We start from the raw sequence: 24,250 nt of genomic DNA on the forward strand, positions 1-24,250 counted from the left end.
GAGAGAGTGAGCGAACATGGAGGTTAAGAGCAGAGTCTTTGGGGATGCCTGAATTTAAGGGTCCAGAAGAAAAGAACCAAAAAACATGATTTGAGGAAACAGAGAAAAAGGAGCAAAGAGAACAAAGTCATGGAAACCAAGGAAGGATAGAGGATCAAGGAGAGAGAAGCAATGTCATATGCTTTAGAACAGATGAAGAGAAAGAATGAGCATGGAGAAAAGCAATTAAGAGGCCATTGGAGACTTCAGAAAGAGAGTTTTCAGTAGTGTAATATGTGAGGGAACATAATGTATAAAGAACCTGGAAAGATGGTCTGAAGCCAGATTGTGAAGAGCTTTAAACTCAGACCTGTGCTGTAGGAATATCAACTGAGTAGCTGTTTGGAGGATGGGCTGGAAAGGGGAGAGCCTGAAGGCAGGGAGGCCAATGAGCAGAGAGTGGATAAAGGCTTGGGCTAGGCTGATTGTGGTTTGAGTAGGGATAAGGGGATGGATGTGAGAGGTGGTGAGGAGGTGAAATTGACAAGATTTAGCAACTTAATGGGTATTGGCAGGTAAGGGAGGGTGAAGAGGTAAAGAGTTGGAAATGATCCTAGACTGCAAGACTGGAAGAATGGTGGTACCCTCAGTAGGTTTAGGGGGAAAGATACAACTACAACAACAACGTGATAATGTTTGTATAGTGCTTTAAGATTTTCAAAGTACTTTACACATTATCTCATTTAATCCTTACAAAGACCCTATAAAGTAGGGGCTATTTTTATCCCCATTTTACAAATGAGGCTGAAAGAGGTTAAGTGACATCATATAGCTAGTAATTGACTGAGCTGGAATTCCAGTTCCGGTTTTCCAGATTCCTTGAAAAGCATTCTATTCTCTAATACCAAGTTGTGTCACATAATTAGGTTAGTTTTAGACATATTGAATTTAAGATATCTTTGAGACATCGAGGTAGTGGTGTCCAGCTGGCATTTGGAGTTGGAGAACTGTAATTCAGGAGAGAAATAAAGGCTGGATATGTAGATTTGGGAATCATTTGCAAAGATGATAGTTGAATCTATATGGGACATGATGAGATTGCCTAGAGAGGAGAAAGAGAAGAAGAGAGGGCCCAGGAGAGAATATTGAGATACAGGGGGCAATACATGGGTGATGAATCTTCAAAGGAAACCTAGAAGGATTGATCCACTAGGTATGAAGAGAATTACAACAGAGCAGTGTCATGAAAACTCAGGCAGGAGAGAGCAGCCAGAAGGAGTGGAATGATCAACAGTGTCAAACCTTGCAAACAACTAAAGAAGGATGAAAGCTGAGAAAAGGCCATTAGGTGAGGCAATAAAGATATCAGTGGCATTGAGAGAGTAGTTTCGGTTGAGTGGTAGGGACAGCAGCCAGTTTGTAAGGGGTTGAGAAGTAAGTGGGAGATAAGAAAGTGAAAGGAATGAGTACAGACAGTTTTTGTAGGAGTTTGGCCATGAAAAATGTTGGAGGAGAGGGGGGAAACAAGTATTTATTAAGCATTTACCATGTGCCAGGCATTGTGTTAAGTGTTTTAGAAATATTATATCATTTGGTCCTCACAATTACCCTGTAAGGTAGGTACTATTATTTCCCCATTTTATAGTTGAGGAAACTGAGGTAGACAGAATTTAAGTGACTTGCTTAGGGTCACATAACTAGTATATGTCTGATTTGAATTCGTCTTACAGACTTGAGGCCCAGTGCTCTATCCACTGTGCCACCTACCTGTCTGGGATGTTGGATTGTAGGAGAGATGTTGGATCATAGCTTGAGAGATTGGTAGGGTCAAGTGAAACTTTTTAAGGATGGAAGAGATCTGGCTATGTTTGAAGGTAGCAGGGAGGGAGCTAATGGACAAGTAGAGGTTAAAATTAAGGAGAGTTAGTTAACGAAGGAGTAAGTTGTCTAAGGAGAACATAATGAAGAGTGATGTGACAGTGACAGTAATGAACTGGTAGTGCCCTGACAGCATCTCCTGGCCTCAGAAGGGATCAGGAAAGAAGGCAGCAGAGCTCTTACCCTTCTCTGCCTTAAGTGGTGAAGCTCAGGGGTGGGTGACCTTCTACCGCAGAAACACCTCAATGTGCTCTAACTCTCCATAGATATACCTAGCTTATGATCCTGATTACTTGAGGTCTAGACCAAAGAGAATCCTAGCACTTCTTTGTACTTCTCTCAACCCCAGAGGGAAGGAAAAACCACCCATTGGGGTATTCTAATGGTAAAAGTAACTTCAGAAATGCAAACCTGCTGCCTCAGGCCCAGCTTTCTAGTTGTCATATTAATTTTAGAATGCAAGCTAATTGACCAGGCACACAGAGAAGATCAAGTAGATGAAGAATGTCTATTGCCCAAATCAAAACATGCATTTGGATTGACAGCCCATACAGCTTGTCCATGCATACATACGTATATACAGTTATCCTTCCACATCCATCTTCCCAATCGTGGTTTTGATGGCATAAGAAATTAAATGGGAATTTGGGGGAATTCCTGAAGCTGACACATGAAGGCCAGCAGACACGAAAAAAGTTTGGAAACTCTGAAATGCACAAAATATATGCATAGTATTGTATAGGATCAACATATTCTATCTTATGATACCATAATGATTTAGACTTCTTCTCTGGTACAAAGGGAAGGCCAAAATTTTTTACATGGATTTTCCAGATTGAGGGGGTACCGCATCCCTAAATCCCCCACAATGTGGAAGGGATAACTGTACATACATACATATATACATACATATTCATAGATACATATATGCATACATACATCTATCTGGGACAGACAGTGTAGAAGGATGATGGGTTTGACCCAGAGTTGAACAGGAGGAGGAGAGCAGGCTGGATTGTCTTTGGGAAATTGTAAATGACTCCAAATTTCTTATGAAGGCAGAGGGCCAGGTTTTTTGACATTAAGATTTTACAGCATGGTGATAAGACATGGAATACAACAGTCTCTGAAGAAGTAAAAATGATTATCACATAGAGGCCAAGAGAGACGGACATGGCAAGCGTAAGTAAGCTGCAATATAAGCGCTGAAGAACTCTGGCTATGAGCATGAGCAAAAGATGCCATCAAGGAATTGCATGATGGAAGAGAAGATGGCTGGTTAAATGGTAGGGGTAAGGAACGCTCAGTGAACAGCTAAAGAGTTCCATTGTGCTTTTATGATGTCAAGAGAAACATGAAAAGATCTCCTGTACATTGAGTGGACCCTTTGGGGCAAACTTATGGCAAGACATGGACAAGTGTTTCATAGGAAGGGCAGACATGGATGAATTGTGATCTGTACCATTGGAATGAACTTCCAAATTGATGAGCTCACTGGGTCTTTGGCGTAGGTTTTTTTGAGATCCAGGGGCTGTGTTGCTTTTGTCTTTGTATTCCCAGCACTTAGAAGTGTGTGATACATGTTTTTGTTTGTTTGCTTTCAGGCAGTTGGGGTTAAGTGACTTGCCCAGGGTCACACAGCTAGTAAGTGTCAAGTGTTTGGTCTGAGGCCAGATTTGAACTCAGGTCCTCCTGACTTCAGGGCCGGTGCTCTATCCACTGTGCCACCTAGCTGACCCTGATACATGTAATTAACTCTTTTTTTTTTTTGAGGCAATTGAGGTTAAGTGACTTGCCTAGGGTCACACAGCTAGTAAGTGTCTGAGACCAGATTTGAACTCAGGTCCTCCTGACTCCAGGGCCAATGCTCTATCCACTGCACCACCTAGCTGCCCCATGTAATAAACTCTTAATAAATGATTATATGATTTATTTGAAGCAGTTTGGGGTAGCAGGAGTCTTCTGCTAGCATAGTAGGTCTAGCCAACTCTTTACCTTGTCTCTAAGGCATTCTGTTTTCTGACTACTCATTTGATTGTTTTCTACCAGTCTACTCAACAATCTATTTAGCTTAATTAAGAATGTGCAAAATGCCAAATCCATGGATGGGCTAGGCATGATATTCATCATCATCATCATCATCACCATAGAGGCACCAGTTTTCTATTGGAAAGAATAATAGACTATGGGTTGAACCTAGGTTCAAATCCTGACTCTTCCCACGTGATCCTACACAAGTCTCTTAATCTCTTCGGGCCTCAATTTCGGCCTCTAGAAAATTTGGATGAGCTGAACTAAGTGATTTCTAATGTCTATTCTAATTCTAAATCTACAATTCCTATCTTGCTATTTATCAAAAGTGAACAACTGAGTTGAAATTTGGAAAGTGCTTTGAGATCTTAAGTTGAAGACTCAAATTCAAATACCATTCCTGAAAGCTGCAGGCTCATACTGAGCCATTACTTTTCTATATTTTCTGTTTCTCCCTTTCCCAGCTGCATCTGGTTACTCCTTTAGTAGTCCCACCCATCCTCCACATCTGGATTCAACTAAGAAACAACAGACTTACTGTAAATGGTCTCCACCTCCCTCTGCCCTCTGCTCTATGGTTCAGAGTTGTGACTTGAAGGGAAGGGAATGAGGTGGAGGCAGCAAACATCTAGCTTTCTCTACCCTAACTTGTGGGGACCAAGGAAAAGAGATATTCTCAAAAGGAAGTGTTTCAAGGTGCTGTCGTCCTCTAAAAAGATCCCAGTTGCAATCCTGGCAATTTACTCAAGCTCTGTCCCAGACAAAATCCCACTTCTTCTCTTTTCAGTCATGGGCAAGAGGGAGTGGCCCCAAACAGAGAAGAAATGTCAATGCCCTGGGTACCTCAGCCAGTTATCACAGTCATGCTTCCCCTGAAAACCAAAATTAAAGTCTAATTCAATGGACTCTATGCTGAAGGAGGAAAGGATATAAATTGAAATCACAGCTCTCACAGTGGAAAGCAGCTGTAATTCTCTTTAAAGCAACATATGTCCAAGCCCAACACTGTGCTATAAATTCAGGAAAAAGAGGTATTCATCTAGGGACAATGGCAGGAGCAGATCAAAAGCTCTGTAAATAGAAGGGATGAAATATATGGGAATAATGACCAAGTTCTAACTCTATTATCTATCAATCTATATGCTTTAATAATGACTTAATAATGTTCTATAAACAACCTCTACACTAGATGCTGCAGAAATAAGACAAAAGAGAAAACAGTCTCTGCCCTCAAGGAATTTATAGTCTAGTGAGGGGAGACAGTATGTTCATGTGTAGATATAAACAGAATAGATACAAGATTATTTAGGGACCTTGGGGAGTTATTGAATTTGATGGGCTGATCAATGTTTAGAGAAAAGGCAGAGGCAAACAAGTTCCAAGAGACTCAAAAATAATCTGGGGACATTTGCTAGGGCCTAACAAAACATTCCTCTTGTCCTGTTTGCATTTTTTTTCCTGAGAACGCTAAAGGTATGAAGCAGCTACAGAATCCTGAAAGTTCTCTTTAATGTCCAATGTACACTGCTGCCTGATGATGAGGGAGCACTATAAATTGACCCCCAAGTCCCATCCCCTTGGTGTCTAGGTCCTGTAGCATGCCAATGTTCTTCTCTGGTTCAATCTCAATTATTATTTTACACAACCCCATCCAGGACCATCAATCCCTCTCTTCAAAAGGCACCTAGCTTGTGGTCAGCACCACCATCACTCCCTTTTCTTTTGGGACCTAGTTTGACTTTTCCCTTTCTAGCTTCAGAGGTGGTGTGATTCAACAATCCTGCTCCGGAGAAATGTCCTGAGGTGAGTGCCTGGTAGATGTATTAACAAGGAGGTAGGGGTAGTCATTTTAAATATATCCAAAACCCTGACTTGGAGCTGGATCTGTCCTTCCCTGGATTGCCTCTGTGGACCAAGGCTTCAACATTCTGAAAGACCTACACTATGTGTCCAGGATGCAAAGTTTCTTGTCTCCCTTCTCTCTGTCCTGTCCTGTTTCTCACTAATCACCTAAGTAAGTGTTGACCGTCTACCGGACTCCATTATGGAAAAAAGCAGAGGTAAGTGGTGGAGAGAGAGCAGAAGACCGAAATGGTTTGAACCATGGACCTCAGGTAGATTCATCTGAAAAGAAGAGACAATGAACCTACTTTTAAAATGTCTGGAAGAGATGTTCCAAACCATGTTTGAAGGGAGGAAATAGACTTTCTCTCTCAAAAGAGAGAGACGACTTTTCTGCTAGTAAAGACAAGAGCGCCTTTTAACAGTAGTCTCTTAAAGAGAAGTCGTAGTATTTTGTTTGTATTGTTTTTTGAAATTTTCAAAAATTCCAAACTTAAACACCAAGAAAAGTCATTTCCATATGCACAGAACACAAAGAGGATTTTCTATGAAACCATGAATCTCTGTTTCATATCATTTGCTTTAAAAAAAGTGTAATAAATTCTTCACATTACTTTCAAGACTATCTTGCTTGTCTGTGCTTCCTTCTAAATTTTCATTTGTTCTTTTCTGTGAATTTTTAAAAATGTTACCATGGCTCTCTTTTTTTTGGGGGGGATAACCATTGTTAATTTCCTTCCCCCCTTTCGGGACCACTTTGCTAACCCCCATTCCTCAATTGAAAATAGAGACAGTTCAGGCGGCACTGAGTTCCCCAGCTTTTGGCCCTCTCTCACCAGCTTTCTTTCTTCAACTCCAACACCTTTCCCTGCTGTGACCATGATGGAACAGGCCATCTCCTTCACCAAGAACTTCCTGGCCAGTGGCATTGCAGTGGCTGTCTCCAAGACTGCTGTGGCCCCTTTGAGAGAGTTAAGATACTATTGCAGGTGCAGCAAGCAAGTAAACAAATTGCTGCAGATAAGCAATACAAAGGCATAATAGATTGTATAGTCCAAATTCCAAAGGAACAAGGGATGCTTTGCTGCTTTCCTTCTGGCAGTGAAACTTAGCAAATGTCATCAGACATTTCCCCACCCAGGCCCTTAACTTTGCCTTTAAGGCTGAGTATAAGCAGGTGTTTGGGGGAGGAGTGGACAAGCACACACAGTTTTGGAGGTATTCTGCTGGCAATCTTGCCTCTGGTGATGCAGCTGGTGCCTCTTCTTTCTGCTTTGTCTACCCCTTGGATTTTTTTTGAGAACCCGCTTGGCAGCTGATGTTGGGAAATCTGGCCCTGAAAGAGAATTCAAAGGCCTGGGAGATTGCCTTGTGAAAATCACCAAGTCTGATGGAATCCATGGCTTGTATCAAGGTTTCAATGCCTCAGTGCAGGGTATCATTATCTATAGAGCAGCTTACTTTGGAATCTATGACACAGCAAAAGGTATGCTCCAGGATCTGAAGAACATTCACATTGTGATAAGTTGGATGATGACACAAACAGTGACTGCTGAAGCAGGTGTGGTGTCTTATCCCTTTGATACAGTAAAGTGGCAAATGATGTTGCAGCCTGGGCACAAAGGAGCTGACATCACCTACACTGGGACAATTGGCTGCTGGAGGAAGATTGCTAAAGATGAGGGTGGCAAAGCTTTCTTCAAGGGTGCTGGTCTAATGTTCTTAGAGGCATGGGTGGAGCTTTCATGCTTGTCCTGTATGATGAATTGAAGAAAGTAATCTAAGTACATCCTAACTAAGAAAGGAACCAGTGAATATAGATCCTGTAGAATACTTAACCATATTTAACCTTTTGGACCATTGACCTTCATGAAATTCCTGTTATCTTTTTATCCAGGCAAGATCATGTTTGTAGAGGAGCAGAAAAAGCTCTTAGAAAAAAGGACTCATTTATTGTGATCCATTATTCACACAGTGGAACTGATGATGATTCAGTATATTGATTCTATTGATTTTTGGGAAAATAACAGTTACTGTGGGTCCAAGGAGGCAGACCAACTTAGACCATTTAGTTTAAACACTTTTTTGTAGGACTATAAATTTGTGTTTAAGTATTTTTAAAATCATGTCTCCCATTTGTACTTAAGTGCTATATATACTCTTTTGCACAAATCCTTAAAGAAACAAAAAACCAATCTTGTAATAAATAAATAAGCAAAGTCTAGCAAAACCAATACACAAGTAGCCATGTCCAAAAATATGTGTCCCATTCTGAACCTTTTGCCCTTGGCTTCTCTGTCAGGAGATGTAGGGGTCATCATCACAGGTCCTTTATAGACATACTTGGTCACTGCATTGATTAGAATTCTAAAGTCTTTCCAAGTTGTTATTCTTCACAGTGTTGTTCTCCTTGTAGAAATTGTTCTCCTGGTTCTGCTCCCTTCACCATGTCAATTCATAGTCCCTAGGATTCTCTGACAATGTGTCTTTTGTTATTTCTTTGGTGCCATAATATTCTATGACATTCATCAACTACAATTTGTTCAGCCACTTTCTAATTGTCTAAGAGGCAATTAGATTCTGGTTCTATACTTTTCCTCTCTTCTTACCTCAGCTCTATTAATCATCGTTTCAGGATGAGGAAATTTGTTTTGCTTGTGAATATTTCCTCCAAGGTGTTACCCTGCATCTTAACAGCCCTGTCCCTATTCCCACTTGTTTTCCAGTTGAATTTGATGTATTTCTATATCAAATAGTTTTCTGAAAATTTTCAATATTCACCCAATTTTTAGTACACCCACATATACAACACATACACACATGCAGGTGTGTATGTTCAAACTTTTGTCCATTTGAGATTAGAGTGAGTTCCCCTGATACCCACTCTTCCCACTAATCCCTCGATGTTTGTACCCTTCCCTCCTCATACATCTCACTTATGATAAGTACATTCCAACCCCCTTTTCCTCTTTTCTATACCAGTATATTTCTCCTTTTATTCTACCTTCTCTTTCCACCTTCAAATCCTCAGAACAAAACCAATCCACTCTCAGGTTCCTTGTTTTTCTTATTTCACTTTCTCAACACCCTTTGAAGACATTAAGTTTCTGAAATGACATTTGTTTCTTGTACTTCTATTAGAATCTTATCATTAACTGTATCATTATGTAGTTGATGATTCAACCAATCTAATAAATTTACCTTTCTTGGTTTCTCTGGACTCCTGTGTTTCAAAATGCCTAGTCAGTTTTGATATTTCCATCAAAAATACTTGAAAGTCCACTATTCTATTAAAGAGTCATCCTTCCCTGAACCACCATAAGATTATACTCAGTTTTATCAAGTAAATTATTCTTAGTTTTAAACTTATATCTTCTGTTTTTTTGGAATATTGTATTCCAGGATCACCGCTGGTTTTTAGTAGAAGCTGCCAGGTCTTCTGTGATGTTGACTATAGTTCTTTATAATTCTCACCTGTGGCTCAAAGAAACTATAGCATACACTGCAGCCACACCTTGGTAAAACCAGGTTCAGGGTATCTGACAGATCTCAAATCCATTAGTTAGGGGTCGTCTACCCCAAACATGTGAAGACTTCTCCAGATGGAATGGGAGGATGATAACAATTTGTTCTAATAGCCACAAAGGTGGCTGAAGCAGATGCTGTGGAGACTTAGGGTTTGGTCAGACATTGAAGACACTAAGGTCATCCACTGTATCCTGGGCCATCACCAGTCATCTTGACTTTTGTCTTTCCAGCGAAGATGAGAAGGAAAGCAGAAAACTGGGAAACAATTTTTACAGCCAATGTCTGTGATAAAGGTCTCATTTCTAAAACAAATATAGAGAACTGAGTCAAATTATAAAAATACAAGTCATTCCCCAACTGATAAATGGTCAAAGGATATGAACAGGTACTTTTCAGATGAAGAAATTAAAGCTATCTATAATCACATGAAAAAAATGCTAGAAATCACTATTGAGAGAAATGCAAATTAAAACAACTCTGAGGTACCACATCACATCTATCAGATTGGTTAACATGACAAAACAGGAAAATGATAAATGCTGGAGAAGATGTGGGAAAATTGGAAGACTAATACATTGTTGGTGGAGTTGTGAACTGATCCAACCATTCTGGAGAGCAATTTGGAACTATGCCCAAAGGGCTATGAAACTGTGCATCCCCTTTGACCCAACAATACCACTTCTAGGTCTGTATCCCAAAGAGATCATAAAAATGGGAAAAGGACCCATATGTACAAAAATATTTATAGCAGCTCTTTTTGTGGTGGCCAAGAACTGGAAATTGAGGGGATGCCCATCAATTGGGGAATGGCTGAATAAGTTGTGTTATATGAATGTAATGGAATACTATTGTTCCATAAAAAATGATGAGCAGGCAGATTTCAGAAAAACCTGGAAAGACTTACATGAACTGATGCTGAGTGAAGTGAGCAGAACTAGAACATTGTACACAGTAACAGCAACATTGTGCAGTGACCAGCTTTGATAGACTTAACTCTTCTCAGCAATGCAATATGCTGTCCATATCCAGAAAAAGAACTGTGGAATCTGAATGCAAATCGAAGCATAACATTTTCTCTCTCTTTTTTTCTTTCTTGTGGTTTTTCCCTTTGGTTCTGATTATTTTTTACAACATGACTAATATGGAAATATGTTTAATAAGATTGTACATGTATAGCCTATATCAGATTGCATCCCTTCTTGGGGATGCAGGAGGGAAGGGAACAAGGGAGAGGTGAAATTTAGAGCTCAAAATCTTATGAACGTGAATGTTGAAAACTATAAACAAACAAATAAATTAATTTTTTTTAAAACAACCTGTCCTTTTTATTATCCTTCCTCCATATTGAGCAATTTTTTAAAAACAAACATTATCAATACATACACGCATTGATAATTGATGTTTTGACATACACATCAAAACAGATTCCCATGTTGTCTATATTCCAAAATGTATGTATTTGCATTTTAAGTTCATCATCTGTCTTGCAGGAGGTAAGTGGTGTGCTCATCTTCATTCTTTTAGATTTGTGATTTATCGTTTTGTTAATTCAAGTTCTAAAGTCTTTTGAAATTGTTTTTCTCTGTAATGTTGTTATCATTGTATAGATTGTTGTAGTTCTGTTTACCTTGTTCTGCAATACTTCATATGGATCTTCCCCTCTGAAATTTATCTTTATAATTTCTTTTGGTACTATGATATTTCATTATATTCACTTATTACCACTTTGTTTTCTAAGCTACTTATTCAGCTTCCAACTCATTTTTCAAGAGTTTTTATTAAAATATTTAATATTTTGCTTTATTTCTTGTAGGTATTCATATTAGTCTTTGTAGGAAATCCATTTTTTTCTTTGAGTCTTTGCTTGTAATTTTTATTCTTTTCTTTGGAGATCCTTAGATTAGTAATGGTTTTTGATACTGGTCAGTGTTTTCTTTGATTTATTCATCTTTCCAGTTTTTGGGTTTCTGTGCCAGGATCAAACTCTGTCTCCTGCCATCCTTTTGGTTGGAGTGGTCAGTTCTGAGAATCTCTCCATGGTTTTTCAGGCTTGTGTGTTGACCTTTACCTCCTAGAGTTAGGTCCCCTTGGATCTTTGATTCTTCCTGGCATCTCAGAACAGAGTGTAAGTATTGTGAGATCTCTCTGGCCTCACTATCCCAGAGTTTGAATGGTTATATCTTTTCCTCAAGGCTCCATGGATACACTTGACAGGTTGGTGTCTCCTCTAATGCCATTGACTTGACCCTCTACTCTTATGGAGTACCCCCACTATTAACCTCCAGTAACCAGTGCCCCAGTTCCATTTAACCAATTAACAGCAATTCAATTTTATAAAGGGAAATTTACTTCAAAGACATAGCAATAACAAAAGTACAATCATTTCCCCTCAACACCTTGGGAGCACATTCTCTCTTATACCCCTTCAATCTCTGGGGAGATGGGCTAAGATACAATGCAATTTCTATATAGCATTGGTTCCACTAAAAATTCACAGGTAAATGCAGCATCACTCTGCATGAGTCTTTTATGGGCTGAGTCCTGAAGGCTTCTTGTGGCATTGATGCTGGGTTAGTTGCAAAACCCTGAATGGACTTCACTCCCAGGCTTCTATTGCTACTCGGGAGCCTCCTAGGATAGCGATTAAACTCAACAGACAGCCAACCTGCCCCACCTGTCAGCCCAGGTGTAGATAAAACAAGTTTAGAATGATCCTAATGGTCAGCCCATATCATCTATTAGATCAAGTAAAGGAGCAGTGATGTTAGCCAATTACAAAGGAACAAGACCCATGAGATCAGTTACTAGATTAATTTATAATGTTACAGGTGAGCTGAACTAAAGATTTACTTGTATTCAGATGACAATGCTAGAGATTGACCATGAGAAGTGGCCTTGTAATTGCATTTATTTATTACTCCTCATATTAACTAATGTATCTTAGAGTATGCTTATTTGTTACTTTGCTGTCACGTTCATTTGACTATCATCTATGTTCTGGTCAGAGCAATTGTTATTGGCTTTGCTCATTGTTTCTCTCCACATATGCTAATACCTATAGTTATGCTGTATTTTTATGTAGGCCTATTAACAGTGTCATTATTATAACTAATTAGCATTGGTTTGTTAATTAACCATGCTTTGCTTTGTTATTTATGGTTTTCACTGTGTTCTGTGGATATTCATATAACTCTTGAGCATGCAAAGTTCTATGTCCTGCATGTAATAGGCATATTGTAGCTAAAGTATCTCGTCAGGTCCTGTGTCGTACAATGCCATAACTATTGCATGCATTGCTAATGGGCATTTATTTCAAAAGTACCATGGGCTAGCTACCAGGAAACCAAGAAAGCTACTCTTGTTTAAAGTGCTGGTTGTTTTATTTATGCTACGAGTTTCAAGTTGACCGTGGCTGATTTTTGCAAACTATTGCAAGAAATTTGGGACCATGGGAAGGATGCTCTTCTCCCACCCTGGTGAGTGTGGGCGGTTTCCTGAAGGGCAGCTCTGTGACACTACTTATGTGTAGGGGGATGTGATTCCTGATTAGTAGAGATAAGTTAGAAAGAATGAGGGAGAGAGAGGTAGGAAGGAAAGAGAGTGAGTTCCTCCTTTGGGGCCTTTGGTATGTACTCTAGGTTCTGGTTCAATAACCAGATGAAAGGCCTTTTCTTCACTATGTAGTAAGCAGTCAATTAGTCAATAAACATTTATTAAGCAGTGCCAGGCACAGTTAGGTAATACAGTGGATGGTGCACTGGGTTTGGAACCAGAAAGACTCATCTCCACGAGTTCAAATCCAACCTCAGATACTTACTAACTTTGTGACCCTGAGCAAGTCACTTAATCTTGTTTGCCTCAGTTTCCTTACCTGTAAAATGAGCTGGAGAAGGAAATGGTAAACCACTCCAATATCTTTGCCAAGAAAACCCCAGGTGGAGTCAATAAGAGTTGGACATGACTGAAAAATGACTTAACAACAGAAGTGCCAGGTACTGTGCTAAATGCTGCAGATGCAAATAAGAAAAATACAGTTCTTACCCTCAAAGAGTTTACAATATAATGGGGGAAAAAACATACAACGGGAGGCTGAAAAGGAAGAGGGGAGAGAGAAAGGTACCAGGACCATGATGGTGTACAATCCAATGGAGTAAAGCCAAGTTGGAAATGAAGAGATGGCAGTCCTGGGAGCCCTCTTTAAATGAAGGCTTTGTTCTTTGCTCCTCCCATCAGCCCTCCAATCAAAGAAGCAGAGAGCACTGATGGTACTGATGAAGTATGAGTACCAAGGTTGGTGCAATTTTGAAAGATGCTAAGTTTCTGATGATGAGGATGGAGCACAGGCCAAAGGAGTATGAATGATGGGAGAGGACTTTTCCTCCACTGTAGTAAGCAGACAGGAAACAGACACAGAATACAATACCAACTATGAAGTAGAAAGCCAGGCCCCTCCATTCCGTACCATCGTGAACTTGTAGAATCAGGCTCACTAGACATTGACATGAGTCTGCTGTACATACTCCCAGCACTGGGCCCTCGTTGGCTACTGATATCAAATTAAATCATAAAACAGAAATGTACACTTGTTGAAGGTATGTTCCGTTATCATAGATGATGTCCAGTACAGAGTACAACTACAAGAGGAAATCCCAAAAGAAATTTAGGTCTTCCAGATGCTATTTCTTGAAGATGACATGGTGCTAATTATATCAGACCTGGGGAACAGAACCTCCTAATGAGATAATCAATCAGGAGTTAGTCCTAATTATGAATAACCAAATGGAGGGAAAAGGTCTGTTGTCTATGACAGAGTTGGATACTCAATGGACAACGAAATGCCCTCCCTGACTCCCTCTCACTTGTTGTTGGACGGTTGTTAGTGGCACAAGGATGAGGCTTCAATAAAAGAAGAATACTTCACATGTGGTTTTGGAAAAATGTTGCTCTTGTAGCATTGAGAGGTGGGCACTGGATTGGGAGGTGATCCAGCTTGCATTTGTAAAATTTCACAGTGATTTTAAACATCCTAGTTTTCCTCTGAAATAAAACAAAAACTGACACAGAACAAAAACACTTTGGTTCCATTGCTGTTTTAGGTGGATTTTGAAGAGATCCAAGAAACATATGTCTTTAAAAATATAGTTTGGCATTTCATTTGGTCTTTTATATGGACAGAGGTCAGTTTGTAAAGCAACATGAAGTGCCAAGTGTTTTGAAGAATCACACAAAATCAGGAGCTATGAAACCTAGCTCATTTTGATAGTTATCATGCTCCTGATGCTCCTCCCATCCCCCACACTCCCAGCTGTCAGTGCTAGCCCCTTAAGAATTTACCTTGTATTTATTTCTATATATTCTGTATATATTTAGGTCCACATTGTCCCCAGATTGACTGTAAGCTCATCAAGGGCAGGAACAATTTCATTTTTGTCTTTGTTTCTCCAGGGCTCAGAACTTAGAACTATTACTATTTATTATATACTGAAACCTCCAGTGTAATTCCAATTGGAGGAGATTCTCAGGCCACCCCACTCTGCATCTGCTGCTCTTCGGGTTTCAACTCCTTGGAACAAGGTTCCCAGTACCCCCAAGGTTCCCTCCCCCACCTTCCTGCCTCCTTTTGTATGTTGTCTCTCCCTTTTCCCCTCTCCCCCCCAAGATTATTAGCTCCTTGAGAGTCACTTGTCAGGTATATTATGGTGGGAGAGAGTTCCTTTCGGTGACCTCATTGACAAGGTGTCATATTTAAACGTTTTATTGATGTTTTTAAATTTTATAACAGTCATTTCCAGATACTGCCTTCATTCCCCCTTTCTTGCCCAGTGAAACTTCCCTTTGGACTAGATAGCTTCTGAGGACCTTTGCAACTTTCCAATGCTATCATTCATTCTTTTCCCACCTCCTGGGATTTGAATGATTCTTAGCTTTCTTCAAATTGCTTCAATTGCCTTCTCCTCCAAAAATCCTTTCCTGATGGCCCCAGCTTTTAGCACTCTCTCCCTCTTCAAATTACTCTTTGTCACTCTGTCTTTACTTACTTTTTATACATGTATTCCTTCCCACCACTCTACTCCTTGTAGGATTTAAAGTCCTTAAGGGAAGGGATAATATTCTTTTTGTGTTCAGTGCCCTGAACATGGTAGGTGCTTAACAAATGTTTGTTGAGTTGAACGATTGTAGTAACAGCTGCAACTGGATATGTCACAAGGCCAGAATGAAAGAATAAACAGATGAGAGGAAAGTTATGCCAGCCATGGTGGTCTAGATTAGGGATGTCTTAAATTTTGATTTCCATGTTCTAAAAGTACAATTGTGTGCTCTATTCATTTATTTGACTTTTTCTCTCCAGGTCCTAGTTTCCTCTTGACTAATCCTATTCCCCCACAACCCCTACTAGAACTTGTAGGTTTAGAACCAGGGGTTTGCTGGAGCAAGTGCTAAGGCTTACGAGAGCCTAATGTTACATTTTCATCATGAGCATTTGTACCTCAGGCATCAGCAAATGCTATAGATCAGTGCTTGATTTATTCTTTTGTTGATTGTCTAGGCTTTGAAAAGTGATGGAGAAAATTTCATTAATACAGAGTAAACTTAAAAGTGTTTACGTTTTTCCCCCCAGAGAGTCAGTTGTTGAACATTTACCAGGATATCTGCTTTTTGGAATCCTCAGGAGCTGCTATCCCAGGTTCAAGGTATTGTGTGTGCCTGCACTCCTAAAACCGTGGCTCAGGAGCCCCCACTGGTGTACTTGCATTTAATAGTCAGCCAGTAGACACAGTTAGCTGAAAGCAAAGGTCTTTAATGAGACGAAAATTTCACCCATGAAATTGAGTCACAATCTCTCATGGATACGAGCAGTGTCAGTGTCAGTGTCAGGGCACATAAATGGAGTACATTGATTGAAAAGTACGTTTTTAGAGAATGCATGTGGCCAAGGTGACTCATGCCTCCGATGCTCCGATTCTTTCTCTTCTCCAGATGTCCTGCCATTGCTCCCCATAGGCAGAGTGTCTCTGCTGGATGTGTTACTCTGCTGGGCACCCTGGGCATGTTTCCTGATGGGAGTGGTGCTGGTGGGTATGACTCTGGGTACCCTAATGGGTGAATAGCTTCACTGCAAGATGCAAAAGTTGATGAAGATGGGTGGGGAAGAGAGAAATCTTTTTCCTCCAGGAGATAAAGAATGATTTCCTTTCAAGAGTTCTTCCAAATCTGGTTCTCACCCTTGCCTTCCAGTTTCTCAATTTTCCTACCTGACCCAGTGCTTGGGTCTCCATGCCCCAGGTTCATGCCAGAAAATGTCAAACTTCAAGGACCCTGTTCCTTCAACTAAATTCGCCTCAGGGGCTAGAAATCTTAATTTTGGTTCTAGATGCAAACCAAAGTACAATGTGAGATCTGAAGGGGCAGGGCACAGGGAAAATCAGGGAGGACCTCATTGACAAGGTGTCATATTTAAAGGTTTTATTGCTGTTTTTAAATTTTATAACAGTCATTTCCAAATACTGCCTTTATTCTCCCTTTCTTGCCCAATGAAACTTCCCTTGTGAAAAAAGAAAAAAAAACAACAATTAAGCAGAGGCAGCTGACACACTGAGTACATCAAGGAAAGAAAAGGAAGAAGCATTTATTAAGCACTTACTACGTGCCAGGCACTGTGTTAAGTGCTTTACAAATATGACTTCATTTGATCCTCATAACAACCCTGAGGGGGTAGGTACTATGATTACCCCCATTTTACAGATGAGGAAACTGAGGCAGACAGAGGTGACATGGCTTGCCCATGGTCACACAGCTAGTCAATGTTGGAGGCTAGATTTAAACTCAGGTCTTCCTGACTCTAGACCCAGCCCTTTCTATCCACTGTGGCAGATGGCTGCCTCAACAGGGTTTGTCATATTCCACACCTCTAGTCTCACCTTTCTGTCAGAAGCAGGAATTTATATTTTTCTTCTCACATCTCCCAGGCCAAAGTCGTTCATTGTAATTATAAAACATTCACTTTCATTTTATTGTTCTTTTCATATCTTGTTCTGGTCGTATAGTTTTCCTGATTCTTTGTACTTTACCTTACATCAGTTCATTCGAAGTTCTCAATGTTTCGTGGAAGTGCTGTTTGAATTGGAGATAAATGGATGGCAGGGATTCATCTGGAGAACAGAAAGAATGAAGGCGTTTCGGGCTTAGGAAATAGCAGAAGCAAAGTCACAGCACATTCTGGGAGGAGGATAGGTCAGCCTGACTTATGGAGAGTAGTATGAGATAAGGCTAAATATGCAGGGTGAAAACAGATTATTTAGATCCTGGAATGCCAAGTAAGACTGTGAACTTTAGGCAGTAGACAATAGTGAAGATTTTCAGGGCAGAGGAATGACAAGGCCAGATCCACACATAAGGACATGCCAACCCACCTCGTTTTGGCAGTCCCTAGAAAAACCCGTGCTACAAAGTTCAAACCTACAATTCAAAGAACTGTAACTAGGGTGAGACAACTTTGCTTTGTCCCAAGGTGATAAAATTTTATATGGTGCTGACAGCATCTCTCCAAGGCATGTTTTCTTCCCACCTGCAGCCTAAGTGAGCTCGTTCCCCTCGGGCCACGTTCTCAGCAATTAGCACAAGGATGATTACACAGGCTGGATACTTCTCTGTGGGTCAGGTCACTGAACCGCGTCCAAAGGCTCAGGTTCCCCCTGCCCTGCATAAATACGGTAGCAGCCACAGATTATGGAGCAAATGCAGACTCTGGCTTTAAGGCATTTACATTTCAGATGAACTGGTGGGCTGAGACTAGCTAAAAGGGCTAAATGTATACACATGAAAAACAAAACAAAAATGAAATAAACACGAACAAATGAGGTCACCACAGGTAGGGCTGGCCAAGGAGACATCTTCAGGCTTTGCTAAAGTACAGCCACCCAACAACCTGTGGAACATTTATTTTCCCACAAGTTGGGAAACTTCGCCCCACCCTGTGAGCTCAGCCCTGCCTTAGAATCTGGAACCAGACAGTGCCTGAGTCAGGGAATTAGGAAGAACCCTAAAGAAGTCACTTGCTGGCTCACCATCGGGTCAGTCTGGTTTTTAGGCCCCCTCTTACGTTGTACCACCAATCAGGGGTCAGGTCCTGGCCTGCATTTGAGTCCCTACCCCAGAATCCTCGTCTCCATGTGATTAAATCCCTCCTATCTTCTGCCGATTACTTTGACTTCCTTCCTACTTCCTCACCACTGGCCTGGTGGATAGAGGGCTGGACTTGGCTTTAGGAAGACCTGAGTTCTATTCCTGCTTGGCATAATTATTAGTTTGGCGACTTTGGACAAGTCACCAAACCTCTTGAACCTCAGTTTCTTTATCTGTAAAATGAAGGGCTTGAACTAGATGGCCTCTGAGGTGTCTCCCAGCTCTAAATTTATTATCCTATGAACACCTCACTTATTACTAGATTACGTTCTGGCTGCACTTGGGAATGTTGTGGGCTGCCTGTGATCCTTGGGCTATATTTGACACCTCTGGCCTAGAACGTTAAGAGGTTAAATGCCTTCCCAAGAGTCACACACCCAGTGTGTGTCAGAGGCTGGGCTGGAACCCAGGCCTCTTCTGGCTCTGAGGCCTTCTCTCCATCCACTAAGTCAAACTACTCTGCTTCCCATGAATAACAGAAACAGTAGAAATAAAGCGCCTGCTCCAGCAGTAATGCTCTTTCTACTAAAATCAATACTTCAATACGAAAATTATTTCATTTTCATGTTGATATGGACCTATTATCCACCAGTGCAGATCTTTACCCATCCTTGCCTAGCCTTCTGTTATAACACTTGTCCGTGTCTTCGCCTAAATTCACCATGGGTGAGGGTAGGGACTGTCCAACCAAGGTACTAGGCACCTTCTTTGTGTTCTCCCGACATTGTATGAATTCCAATCTATTACTTGAACTGTCTGTCAATTGTCCCTCATTCTTGCTACATTACTAGCCCATCTGTTTTTTTTTCCTTTCTGATAATGCATTTTTCTGACCACATTCTTTCCACCATTTCTTGTGTGTAATTCCATTTTTGTAATATTTGGCACCTGTTCACACCCACCATGAGTTTCTCTACTGCCCTTTGGGTGATCCTTAATTTCAACTCTTCAGAGACTGTAGTAATCCATGACTCATAGTCATACAATTTGCTGGAAAAATTTTGATGATAAAAAGATGTGCTTTTGCTTCAAACTCATTATCCATCTCATCTTCTACCTCCTGTTCAATTTTGAGCCCTGGTTACTGTACATTTGTGGTGTCTGTACCAAATATATGTTTCAATGGATGAGCTGTATAGATTATCCATCCAAGTGCATATCATAGTCAGTCAATAAATATTTATTAAGCACCCATGTGCCCCCTACACAGTGCTAAGCACTGGGGAGACAAAGAAAGGCAAAAGATGTCCCTAATCTCAAAGAGCTCATAGTCTAATGGAGGAGATGACATGTAAATAACTATGTACAAACAAACTATATCCAGGACAAATGGGAAATAATCAACAAAGGGAGGGCCCTAGAATGAAGGGGGAAAGGGAAAGTCTTCCTGGGAAAGTGGGATTTTTAGCTGGGATATGAGGAGACCAGGGAAGCCAGGAAATAGAGATGAGGATCCAGAGTGTTTCAGTATGGGAGGAAGACCTATGAATGCTCAGAGTGGAGAGATGGAGTATCTCATGGGAGGAATAAGAAGGAGGCCAGTGTCACTAAATCATAGAGCCCATGGTAGGGAGTGAAGTGTAAGAAGATTGGAAAGGTGGTGAGGGGGACAAGTTATAAAGGGCTTTGAACACTAGACAGATGATTTTATATTTGATTGAAGAGGCGATAGGGAGCCACTGGAATTTATTGAGTGGGGGTGGGTGGGTGACATGAGGATGATACGCTCAGAATTCCACTTAAATTTTAAACTCAACATGTCTAAAATAACTCATTACCTTCCTCCCAATAAAACCTCCCCCCTTTCCAAACTTCTCTATTATTTTCAAGGGCTTTGCCATTTTCCCAGTCACCCAGGCTCCCAATCTAGGTGTCATACTTAGCTCTTCACTCTCTCTCACCTCCATACCCAATCTTTTGCCAAGGCCCATTTATTTTACCTTTGTAATATTTCTCACACATGCCCGTCTCTCTCCTCTAACACTGCCACTACCTTGGTATGGATCTTTATAAGCTGTTGCCTGATAACCTAATCCTTATAACATATTACCTGATGTAATAGACTGCTGTTTAGTTGCCATACCTTAAGTCTCTTTCAACTACAGTCCATTTTCCACTCAGCTGTCAAAGTGTCCTTCCTAAATCAGACTTCTGACCATATTACTCCATGTCACCCAATTACTCAAACACCAGTGGCTCCTTATCACCTCCAGGATCAAATATACTATCCTCTGTTTGGTATTCAAAGCCCTTCATAACTGACACTTCCCCTGCCCCCAACCTTTCCAGTCTTCTTAACCTTACTCCCCACCACTATGTTCCACTGTCCTCCTTGCTGTTCCTTCAATGAACCACTCTGTCTCCAGATTCTGGGCATTTTTACTGGCTTTTCCCCCATGCCTAGAATGCCCTCCTTCCACATCTCTCCCTCTCTGTGGGCTTCCTTTAAGTCTAAAGTAAAATCCTACCTTGTATAAGAAGTCCTTCTTTCTACAAGAAGCCTTTCCTCATCCCCCTTCTTAGCGCGTGTCTTCTGTCTGTTGATTATTCCCAATTTATCCTTTCTATGTATCCTTGTATATAGCTATTTGCATGTTATCTCCCCAATTAGATTGTGAGCTCCTCGAGGGCAGGGACTGTCTTTTTCCTTTCTTTGCATGTCCAGTGTATCCCCAGCTTAGCACAGTGCCTGGCACATAGCAGATGCCTAATAAATGCTTGTTGACTGATTGATTATCCAGGATCACAGGGCTAAGTGTTTAATTTGAACCCAGTTCTTCTAGACTACAAGCCCAGTGTCCTATTCACTATTTATGTTGCCTTCTTAAAGGAAGGAGGGATGTGGCTTCATACGTTTGTGGAAGTGGTGGTGGGGGAAGGGAACACTAGACAAATCATAGATTGAGAGTCAAAGAGGATCTTAAAGACCATCTCATTTAATTCCCTGCTCTACAGATGAAAAAAATTGAGGTTAAGTGATGTGCCTGATGTCACCCAGGTAGCAATCAACAGAGGCAGCATTCAAACCTGGACCCTCTGGCTCAAGCCCAGGGCTCTTTCCATTACATTAACCCTTTTTCCTGCCTCGGGGTAGAGACAGGACGGAAGGAACCCCGGTCTTGGAGTCCCGAAGAGCTGTGTTGGAATCCTAACTCTACCACTTTTTCATTGAATTATATAAGATAGTCTCCCAACCTTTTAGCCTACATCTCCTAGTTCTTTTTAATGAGTAGGGCAAGGGTGTGTAGGAGGTGGTGGCCAAAGCACGGGAAACTAAGGACAATCTGGAAGTTAAGGCAAGACTGGGAGAGTTACAGGTAAAGGTCCTGCTGTCCGATCCCTTGACCTACCTTCTTCCCCTTCTCTGTTACGCCATCCACTGAAGGTAACCTATTACTTCTCCCGTGTGGAAATGGGAGAGATGTCATCATATGTATGCCCAGGCTTCATGACCACTGATCACCAGGGACTCACCGCGCACATGCACATGAACACACACACACACACACACACACACACACATACACGAGAACAGGGAAGTCTTGGAAGGTAATGTAAGGCAATCAGTTTTCACAAACCTTGTGATGCAGTCATCACTATGCACATGTTTGTAGTCATCTGTGCCCAGAATTTCAAATAATTTACAGCTCGGGTCAACAGCCAAGACTTTTGCCAGGTACGCATACAGCCTGGGCACGTGAATGTCAACACCCCTGCAAACAAATTCCCCTGAGCCATAGCAGTCTCCTCTGGCTCATTTTTTCTCCTTCTTCTGAACCACACAGTTCTACCATCAGAGATCCATGGGCCAATCTACAAGCCCACAGAGGTGCAGGCCATTCTTGCTTAGAGGAGCCTAGGATTGCATCAGTGTTTGGGGGCTGTCATATTGCATTGTTGACATATTGAGCTAATATTTCACTAGCCTCTCCAAATTTTAAAATGGCAATTATTGCCTAGTTAGTCAAAATCCTAGCTCTGTCACTACCAACATGAGTTTCCTTGGACGAGCCACTTAACTTTGGGGGGCCTCAGTTTCCTTATTTGTAAGTGTGTGTGTTTGTGTGTGTGTGTGTGTGTGTGTGTATTGAGGGAGGCAAGGCAGTGATAGCCTGTCTTAGGCTGCTGGTGAGAGAGCTTGAGGAAGGATAAGAAGTATAAAGAAACAGTCCTAAGAAGAAAGACCAGCTTTCCTAGGGTGTCATGGGCCTAGTCCTACCTATAATCGTCTTGATATAGTCATGAATAAAGGGTACACTTCAGAGCTGTTTGGGGTGGATTGAGGAAAGGATGACACATCCTGTTATCCCAGAGTTGCAATCACATAGGAAGAAGCAGCTCCCGGTAGTCAGGGAGGACATACGCTTAATGTCTGGGACCAACCTAGTTGATTGGTTGGTTGGGGATAGCATAGGACAAGGTATTGCTGGAGATATCAATAGCAAACATCACCAGCAACCTATGACGTGCTGGGGAGGTTGGATGTAGTTGGTGCTGAGGAGTAGCCTGTGACCTGAAGAGGATATATATTTGGCAATGAACAAAAAGAAAAGAAGTCTTTTTTTTTTTGCTTTTGACTTTGGTCGGGGAGAGGAGCCTTAAAACGTGCTGATAGCCCTTCCTAGCTGCCATGCAGCTACTAGATCAGGCTAACAGTAGAGTGAAACACTGCTAGATCTGAACTCGAAGGCCATATAAAGAAGAGGTGCTACCAGCTTCTTTGCTAAGGACCATGACACCTTTCCATCTGACTTGGAGCCAAAACTTTCCATGGGTGTTGTTATCCCCATTAGAATGTGAGTTCCTTGAAAACAGTGACCGTCTAACTTTTCTGTTGCATAACCAGCACTCAGCACAGTGCTTTGCACACAGTAAGGACTTAATAAATACTTCATTCACTTTTTTTGAAGCAATCAGAGTTAAGTGACTTGCCCAGGGTTACACAGCTAGTAAGTGTCTTGAGGTCAAATTTGAACTCAGGTCCTCTTGACCCCAGGGACAATGCTCTATTCACAGTTATCACCTAGCTTCCCCCATTCATTCACTCTTAGCTCTATATGGAAAATTAAACAAATTTAAAGGCCTAGAAGAGAATTTGAAGCAGGTGTGGAAACCAAAGCATATCTGCATAAAGCTAGGTGTCCCTTTGGATCCTGGAACGTTCTTCTGTTTGCTAATTGAAAATCTTTTCTAAAAATTAAATTTCATTTTGTTTTCAGTTCTTTTTTCTTTCCCTCCCACCTCCCCTTCACTCACCTTCTGAAAAGGTGAGAAAAATAGAACCCATTACAAATATGTGTAATCATGCAAAACAAATCCCAGTGTTAGTCCTGTCCTTTAAAAAAATAAAAGGAAAGAAAGAAAAGAATATATGCTTCAATTTGTATTCTAAGTGTATCTGCTCTGTCTGGAAGTGAATAGCATGTTTCATCATTAGTCCTTTGTAGTGGTGGTTGGTCATTGCTTTGATCAAAGTTCTTAAGTCTTTCGAAGTTAACTATCTTTGCAATATTGATGTTATTATATAAATTGTTCTCCTGCTTCTTCTCACTTCATTTTGCATCAAGTCTTCTCAGGTTTTTCTGAAACCACCCCCTTCGTCATTTCTTACAGCACAATGGTTTCCCATCACGTTCAGATGTTGTTTGTCCTTCGTTTTTGAAGAGCACCAGTGACATCAGGGGTGATGTCTTGACTTGCTTGAATTGGATTTAAGTGAGGCAGAGTCACACAAAGTTGTTAGCCTCACTCTCTCTTCCAGAGTCCTCGACGTCCAGTAGCAAGGCAAAAGTCAGGACAACCAGTGAGG

At 41.1% G+C, this 24,250-nt stretch overlaps 1 pseudogene; it reads left to right on the forward strand.

Moving 5' to 3' along the window:
- The first annotated feature begins 6,606 nt into the window (after window positions 1-6,606).
- On the forward strand, window positions 6,607-7,514 carry LOC114023169 (annotated as a pseudogene).
- Window positions 7,515-24,250: the final 16,736 nt, after the last annotated feature.

The sequence above is a fragment of the Vombatus ursinus genome, unplaced genomic scaffold, assembly GCF_900497805.2.
Source record: "Vombatus ursinus unplaced genomic scaffold, bare-nosed wombat genome assembly UNPS02014816.1, whole genome shotgun sequence".
Classification (NCBI taxonomy): Eukaryota; Metazoa; Chordata; class Mammalia; order Diprotodontia; family Vombatidae; genus Vombatus; species Vombatus ursinus.